This window comes from Tupaia chinensis, unplaced genomic scaffold (assembly GCF_000334495.1).
Source record: "Tupaia chinensis unplaced genomic scaffold, TupChi_1.0 Scaffold000612_1, whole genome shotgun sequence".
Taxonomy (NCBI): Eukaryota; Metazoa; Chordata; class Mammalia; order Scandentia; family Tupaiidae; genus Tupaia; species Tupaia belangeri.
In genome coordinates, this window is record NW_006160131.1 from 2816066 (window position 1) to 2824234 (window position 8169).

Sequence of the window (8169 nt, forward strand, 5' to 3'; positions counted from 1 at the left end):
ATCAGAGAGCAGAGTGTGGCAGCTCAGGCCCGTCCCTGGTGTGTCTACCCTTGCTGTGACCTCAGAACTGAGTCTTGGCAGTCACAGGGATCTCCATGCTCTTGGGCAGCAAACAGACGTGTGGCCACCCTGGGCATTAAACTGTGAGAGGTAGAATGGAAAGGAATTGCCCATTCTGGCTTGAACAATGGGCCCTCAAAGCAGATCCCAGGTCTCTCCATGGAAGAAGCAGACCTCGTCTGCCAGTTCGTCTGCTCTGACCGACATCGCTGCTGGGGAAGGTGAGGAAGGGCGCAGGTTTCAATCAGACTAAGCTGGTGCTGTGTGACCTTGGCCAAGTCACTTAGCCTCTCTGATCGTCAGTTTCCTCATCTTCAGAAAGAGAGGTAGTAACATCGACCTCGAAGCGTTGTTGGGAGTCTTGACGATGAACTAGAACAAGCCCCTGGCTGTTCTTGGCACATAGTAAGCACTTAATAAGGGAAGCAGCAATTTTTTGAAAAACATTCACTGTGGTGACAACAGAGACCAACTGACTATTTGAGGAGGGGGTGATGGGAATTAGTGCCCCCCACACCATGCCATTTCTGAGGCTGGCTACTAGTTACCTAGGCAATGTGGCACAAAGCCCCAGGGCCTTGGCAGTGGCCAGCCAGTGCTGTGTGCGCAGGTGCATGTGCCAGATGAACCTACGGCGGCACTGAGTCCTCGCTCGCTCCTGGAGGAGGCTGCTGCGGAGACGGGTTAACTCCCACAGTGAGAGATGCCCCAAACCGGCTGGTGTTAAATATTAAAAGTAAGTAAATACGTACTTTAAAATGATAAATTTGTTTTAAAATAATAAAACAGATTAGCTTCCTAAGTGACAGAGAACGAAACAGAAACCAGTCGGTGTCCGTTGGGGGGGTTCCCGAGAACGAGAAGCCGCCGGTGTCTTCTGGGCTCCGGTTTCCAGGGGACGTGTTTCCCATCACAAGGGCAAGCGCAGGCCACACGTGGGCAAAGAGAAAATATGCAGACAGGAAAGTAATTGGGGTGTCAGGGTCGTGGGATAAATCTGGGAGTTTGTTTTCAAAAACCTCTTTGACTGTTCCGTTACTTTCCCAATTAAAAAAAAGCTCTGAAAGTCAACTGGAAGTCCACGAGGGCGGGAACTAACTCTGGTGTGAGTCTCCGGCAGCTGTGCTGTGGACTTTTGACTTAATGCCTATATTTTCCTTTGGTTTGTTTGTTTATGTATGTATTTATTCCGTGAGAGACAGAGGGAGGCCGAGAGGCAGAGCTCACGCCCTAGGCAGTCTCGATGCCCCGACCCACCGCCAGTCTCTGCCAGCCCCGGGTCGCAGACACACGAGAGGCCTCAGGGGGAAGCCCCTAGGTGCGGCCGCAGGACCTTCCTGGGTAAGTCAGCCTCACAGAGCCTTGCACTTTACTGTGGCCCCACCATCAGGCCCCAGCCTGAATTTTTCTTTTCTTTACTTTTTTCCATTTTTGCCACAGAGCATGTGCACTTGCCAGAGACAGAGAGGGACAGTGAAAAATCACCCCCTGGGGGGTTGGCCACGCTGCCAACACTTCCCCTCTATTCTCCTGTCAGGATTTTGGGCACTCACACGTGCTCACGCACACCTGGTGCTTCCTAGCTGCTGGGGTCTGGGACTTACACTGCGTGGTCGGCCGTGGGGGACCCCGCCACCTTAACCGCCGCGCTGCCTGCTGCCCTATTTGTTTTCTGAGGCTCATTTCATAGCCACCCCTTGTGATCAGGTTTGGGGACCCGGGCACGGGTTTGAGAAGGGTCTCCCTCGCTGCCAGTGGTGGCTCGTTGGAAGAGGAGCGTACAGAGGCAGCGTGCCACTCCCTCGTAGCCTGGGCTTTATCGTCCCTGCTGACAGGTGGGAAGCCGAGGCTCAGCGGGAGCAAGCTACCTGCCCACGTTTACTCCGCTGCTATCTGGATGAAGCAGATCCCACGCTGTAGCCTGGGTTTAGGGCAAGTGTGCTTGTTTTTTTTTTTTTTTTTTTTTCCTTTTCTTTTTGTCGCAACACCACAACTGTAGCCAAAAATAACTGCCTTTCTTGGAAAATTCCTCCTTTGAGAGCCTCCCAGGCCACATGGAGACCAAGGCAGCACTCTGAGCATGCCCAACCTAACGGGGCACAGTGGGACCCTCCAGCTGGTTGCAACAGGGACAGATAGTTAACAATTTCTCTGTCTCTCGGTCTCTCACACTCTCTTCGTTAATCAAGCATTTTCATTGTTAAGCAAACCCAAGTGTCATAAAAGTGATTTGGAGAGAAAACCAATAAAGGTCTGGTTTAGGAAGGAAAGCCAAAATTCCTTATTATTGAAGACACTGCTCCTTTGGGTAAATATTTACCTAATCTAATTCTTCTTCTTCCCCCTCCTCCTCTGACAAGAATGCCTCTCGTCTCAGCAGCCACCGTGGCCCTGTCGGAACAGGCGACCTTCAAGTTTCCATCATAAGGCGTGTTTCTCTGGGGTTTATTACTCAGCTGTAAAAATGTGCTCTGGGCAAAAACTTGGCATATTACGTCTCATCGCAGAGGTAATTGGAGGGGATTTCTTAAAAACTTTTTTGTTGTTGTTCTTTTTACAGACAGTCTTGGAAAGGGAAGCAAAAAGGTCAGGAATTTACTGTTGGAAAGTGTGGGCTTTGCCCCCGTGGGTTTTCCTCTTCAGTTTGTTTTATTCTGTATTATTTTTGCTCTCCTCTAACCAGATTCGTGGAGGCCAAGTTAGAGAGGCCCCAGCCCCAGACATGGAGTTAGTCTTAGCAAATATTCAGAGTGCCTACTGTGTGCCAGGCGGGGTTGTAGGCTCGGGCGGTACAAAGGCAGGCCACAGTAGGGATGTGGGCTGTGTTCTCATGGGTCTGGCATGTCCAAGCACTCACACACAAACCCCGCACGTGGACTAGCAGGAGAATTTCCGCTTGCAGCGCGCTCTTGGAGTAAAGCCCGTGCAGGGTGCTGACGTTGGGGCCCTCACTTACTTATTTCTTTATTTATGGTTGTTTGCATTTTTGTGTTTTAACTGCCAGAAGGTAAGTGAACTTACGTGCACACACGCCGAAGAGAAAGAGAGAGAGAAAGCAAGACAGTGCCCCCATGGGGGAGGGTCATACTGCAGTCCCTTCCCCATTTCTCCCTCCTTTCAACATTTTAGGTGTGCACACACACACACACACATGCCCAGTATGTTTTTCAAGCTGCCAGGGCCAGGTTTCAAACTACAGTTGGCCATGTGGAATCCAGCTCCCTTAATCACACTAGCCTATGCATCTTTTTAAAAGTATTTCTTTTTTGGGGGGACCAGCGTAATGGCTACTTCGCTGGACTCCCATGTAGACAATTGCGATTTGAGTCTCCGACCCTGTGGCTTAAACTGACACCGGGCGCGTGTGCATGCATGCCCAAGATCCTGAGAGAAGAATGGAGGAGAAGGGATTGCAGCGTAGCCATCCCCCCTGGGGGGTGATTTCTCACTTTCTGTCTCTCTCTGTCTTTCTGGCGAGCGAGTGCATGTGCCTTATAGCAAAAACCTCTCCAATTTTTTTTAAAAAAGTATTTCTTTCTTTCATCAGCAAGAGAGGCAGAGAGAGACAGAGACAGCACCTTCAACAGGGCCTTGATGCCATGACTTACCCTCAGCTTTAGAAGGCCCGATCCTGGGCACACACAGACCCAGAGTACTCAGGGCGGCCTCCAGGTGCGAACCTGGCACTTCTCCACGTGGGTCAGCCCTGCAGTATGGCACTTCCCTGCCGTGATCTCAGGCAGATAGGCTGACTGAGAGCCCTTCGAGGAGGGCCCATTTATTCTGACACCTCGAGGCTAAGTGGGAGCCACGCTGGAAGTCAGGAGAGGAGAGAAGTCAGGAAGAGAGGAGAGCACTTGTGAAGGTTACAGAGAGCCTGGTGTGCGTGAGGGACAGATCCCTCCTTTCTAGACCACATCCAGTGCAGGGCAGAGGGCAGGGAGCCTGGGGAGAGCGTGGCGGGCCATGCAGCTTTTAGTATGGGTCTCCAAGCGCAGGAACAGCAAATAGAAGTTCGTAGCCATCCCGGGCATCACGCCCTAGAGTGCATCCTTTGCTCAGGAGAGCCTAGGGGATATCATTCCTTTTCTAGATCTTTCTATCCACTGCGTGGAGGATGGGTTGGAGGAGGACGATCGTAGAGGGGTGAGGGCTCTGGGGAGGCTGCAGCTGTTGCTGGGGTGTGAGCTCCTGGTGGCTGGGTTGGTCCAGGAAGACAGCAGTGGAGATGGAGGGAAGGGTGTGGATGCAAGGGGTGGTTTAAGGGGCAGACATGACCCGCTGGAGCGACGAGGGGAGGGTGGGCTCTGGTGACCCCAGGTGTCCATTCGCAGTTGTGAAGTGTGCAATACGGAGTAGGGAAGGTACAGGTGGGGCAGAGGGAGAGAGGGAGGGGCCGCCCAGCCGCTGGCCTGACTCGCCGGGCTGTCTGATGCTGAAGCACTGGACGAGCAGAGCAGCCGAGTGGCTCTGGCTCTGCCACCACCCGGCTGGGGGCCCATCCCAGCCCTACCATTTTCTAACCGGGAAGCCCTGGGCAAGTTACTGTCAGATTCTTTATCTAAAAACAGGGATTGTAATAGAACCCGTCTCCCAGGGCGTGGTGAGGGTCGTGCCTGCCCGAGCTCTCTGCGAGTGGATGCCGTGCGTGTCGGCAGATTCGCTCCGTCAGTCCTTCCGGATGCTGCTGTGGGGCTTGCTGTTTGTGGAGCACGCAGCCCTTCCTCAGTAGCTAGGTGATAACTACGGAAACTAGACTACGGCGGGCAGCCAGGGAGGGCACCCGGGAAGGCCCTGTCAGCAGAGCAGACAATAGCAGGAAGAGTCACAGGGGGTCACTTCAGGTCTAAGGGACAGTGGAAGGCCCTGAACTGGGGTAGGACGCGGTGCTTTTGAGGAACAGACTAAGAGAGTGTGTTTGGAGTGGACCAAGCAAGGGCAGAGATTTGGGGTCCCTAGTGGCCCAGGAGCTGAAGTCAGGTCAGGGGTTAAAGCTTTAAATGGAAGAGAGAGATGGACTGAATAAATGTCTCGGGTGGGGAGAGCCGAAGTCCGGCTTATGTTTACAAAAGATCGCTTTGGCTGCTGTGTAGAGGCTGACCCGAGTGTGTGTTGGAGGTAGCGGGCGTAGGGAGTGGGGGTCGGGGGACACTGCATTGGAGGTAGCGGGCGTAGGGAGTGGGGGTCGGGGGACACTGCATTGGAGGTAGCGGGCATAGGGAGTGGGGGTCAGGGGACACTGTTGGAGGCAGGGATTGTAGGGGGTGGGGGGTACTGTGTTGGAGGTAGCAGGCGTAGGGAGTGGGGGTCAGGGGACATTGCGTTGGAGGCAGGTGGAGGTGCCAGGAGATTCAGAGACAGTGAAGAAGAAGCTGAGGCTATGGTTCTGGCCAGAGGTGATGGTGCCTGGAAAGGGAACGGTGATTATATAGGTGATAGAAGCCCAAGAAAAATTTTGAAGGTAAATCAGACGCCTCCACAGGCAGGCCATAGATTCGTTAAAAATGCAGATATATTCTCCTCCTCCAGCTCAGACCCTTCCAGTGGCTCCCCAGTGCTCTGAGAGGAAGGCACACTTCTCTCCTGCTGCTCAGCCCCTCTCCCGGCAGCACAGCGCCCCTCTGCCCTTGCCCTCTGCACCCTGGCATCTTGGCCACCTCTCAGCTCCCAGAATGCATCCTGCTCTTTGTTTCTGCAGGACCCTTGCAGGTGCTGTTCCCCTCCTGGACTCACGGTCACACCTCTGCAGCCCAACTCCCCACCCTCCTTGCCTGCTTCTTTCTGAGGTCAGTCTTAGCCTTCAGAGCTCCTGGTGGCTGGGGATCTAAGTGTACTCACTAGTCACCAAAATGAAAAGCTGGAGCCAGCCTGGGGCTTAGTGGTCAGAGAGGTGGATCCCGTATGGCTGGCAGTGGTTTAAATCCTAGCCCCAGAGGCTTGAAAAGCACACTCTGTGTGTGTGTGTGTCTGTGTGTGTGTGTGTATGTGTCTGTGTGTGTGCGCGCGCACGCTTGCACAGATGCGCATGTGTACACATTACATGCACACCAAATCCCAACAGGATGGAGAAATGGAGATGGGATTCTGGCTTGACTATGCCCTCTCCCACTGGGGGTGCTTTCCCCCGACCACCCCTGCCTGTTCCTCGGTCTCTCTCTGGCAAGCACACGAACCCTCTGGTCAATGGAAAAAAGAAGTTGGGTCAGGCCTTAGCCTGGCTGTGTCAATGGATCTAAATGCTTAGTTTATCCGTCGGGTGCAATGATCCACAAGCCCTCCGCATCCTCCTCTGCTCCTGACCTGTGCTGGGTGCCCTTAGCGAGCTGGGCTCGAGAAAGGGCACTGATGGCAACAGGGATGTGCACAGGGACTGTGCTGTGCCACCTCACCTTGGCTAAGTCACGACACGCCTGCGAGGGACAAGCAGGTGAGGCTGCTGAGGCTCAGAGTGGAGTGACTGCCCAGGACAGAGCATGGAGCAGAGCTCAGTCCAGGGCAGACAGAAGGCCAGATGCTCACTCTGCACAGTGGGCTTGCACGCACCCCAGTTTGCACATGCACGCTGCTCACTTGTGCCCCTTCGCACCCGGGCCTAACTCCTAGGACTGGCATTTTTAAGGAGTGCGAAGAGTCAAGGGGAGAATCTGGGTCCCTTTCTTTGCCAACGACAGCCCATTGTCCCTTGGCGAAGTTGGTTCTTCCCCCCACTTCAGTCTTGCCTCCCTGAGTTGTAGGAGGTGGCACCTCACCAGGTGGGTGTTTGCCCCTCAAAAGCTGAAATCAGCAGGAGAAGCACAAAAACCCAGGATTATACTCGATTATACTCGTCTCCCCGCAACTCCCATTTCCCGGATGGCTTATAAGGCCAAGGGAGTTAAGTTTAGGCCCAGTCTAATTCAAGCCCTCTCAGCCATGGCCCCGGAAGCTTGAGTGCAGCTGGCCAGGCTGTGAGGCCACCCTGGGCCAGCACTGGGCAGAGCAGGCTGGGACATCAGTGGGCTCAACCCTGAATTATGGGGGCCCCAGGTCTCAGTGTCCTCGGCCCACTCCCTCGGACCCCAGGACTGGGCTGCCACCTCTGGCTCTGCGTCCAGCCCTCCAGACCCTTGGTTCGGATGCACGTCCTCCCTGAGTGTCCTCTGGCCCCCACCCCATCATGTTGCAGGAACCCGGGTGCAGCCTAGCCTGCCTGGGCACACGTCTGCCTTGGTGCGTGTGACTGAGTCCCACATCTGCAGGGACGAGTCGGCCCCCATCCTGAGTCCAGTGGGTTGGGTTCATGAATCTGAACTTTTAAGAACTTCTTGGGGGATGCCTTTTAAAACAAGGCACAAAGGGCTGGCAGGTAGCATGGTGGTTAAGGCGCTGGACTCCCATATGGCCTACTGCAGTTCAAGTCCTGGACCTGGTAACTTGCTTTCTCACTTTCCCTCTCTCTCTCTGATTAAATTAAAATAATAATAATAATACATAAAAATAAATAATTCTGAAAAAAATGGCACAAAATGACTAGACATAATAGAAAATAATGAAAACTTAGTTTTATATAAATGAAAAAAAAAAAAAACCTAAAGGACACAGAGAATAGTAAAGACACAAACCACAAAATAGCAGAGACAATTTACAACATAAATACGAAATAGTCTTTTTCTTTTTGTGCTTTAAAAGATGGAAATAAATTGGGGCTGGCAAGTGGTGTGGTGGTTAAGGTGCTGGACTCTCCTATGGCCAACTGTGGTTCAAGCCCCAGACCTGGAGGTTTGAAATCCTATCAGGTGTGAATGCCCAAAATCCCAAGAGGAGAATGGAGGAGAAGGGGTTGCCGTGCGACCGTCCTTCCTGGGGGGTGGTTTCTCACTGTCTCTCTCTCCATTTCTCTTCAGGAGAGCATGGACTCTATGGCAAAAACCTAAAAAAGGAAATAAATAAAAGAAAATGAACCATCTGAGAGAAAATGGAAAAAGTATGTGACCCAAAATTTAGCAGAAATAAAAACAAAAAAAGCCAAAACATGTTCACTTTCATTTATGATTAAAGGAATGTAAAGGCAACACAACCTAGCATGGCGTCAGCAGTGGGGTACCACGTGTGGGAGGACAGGAGGAGGGC

The 8169-nt window shown here is 52.9% G+C and overlaps 1 long non-coding RNA gene across 2 annotated transcripts; it reads left to right on the plus strand.

The window, feature by feature from the left end:
• The first annotated feature begins 177 nt into the window (after positions 1-177).
• Positions 178-7980, plus strand: LOC102489415 (uncharacterized). 2 transcript variants are annotated; one of them, XR_336039.1, is made up of 6 exons: positions 178-281; positions 671-796; positions 1257-1401; positions 2421-2569; positions 5759-5846; positions 7944-7980. It is a non-coding gene; the product is annotated as an uncharacterized LOC102489415 (long non-coding RNA). The 2 variants fall into 2 exon arrangements; XR_336040.1 differs by having other exon boundaries at positions 1263-1401.
• The last annotated feature ends 189 nt before the right edge of the window (positions 7981-8169 follow it).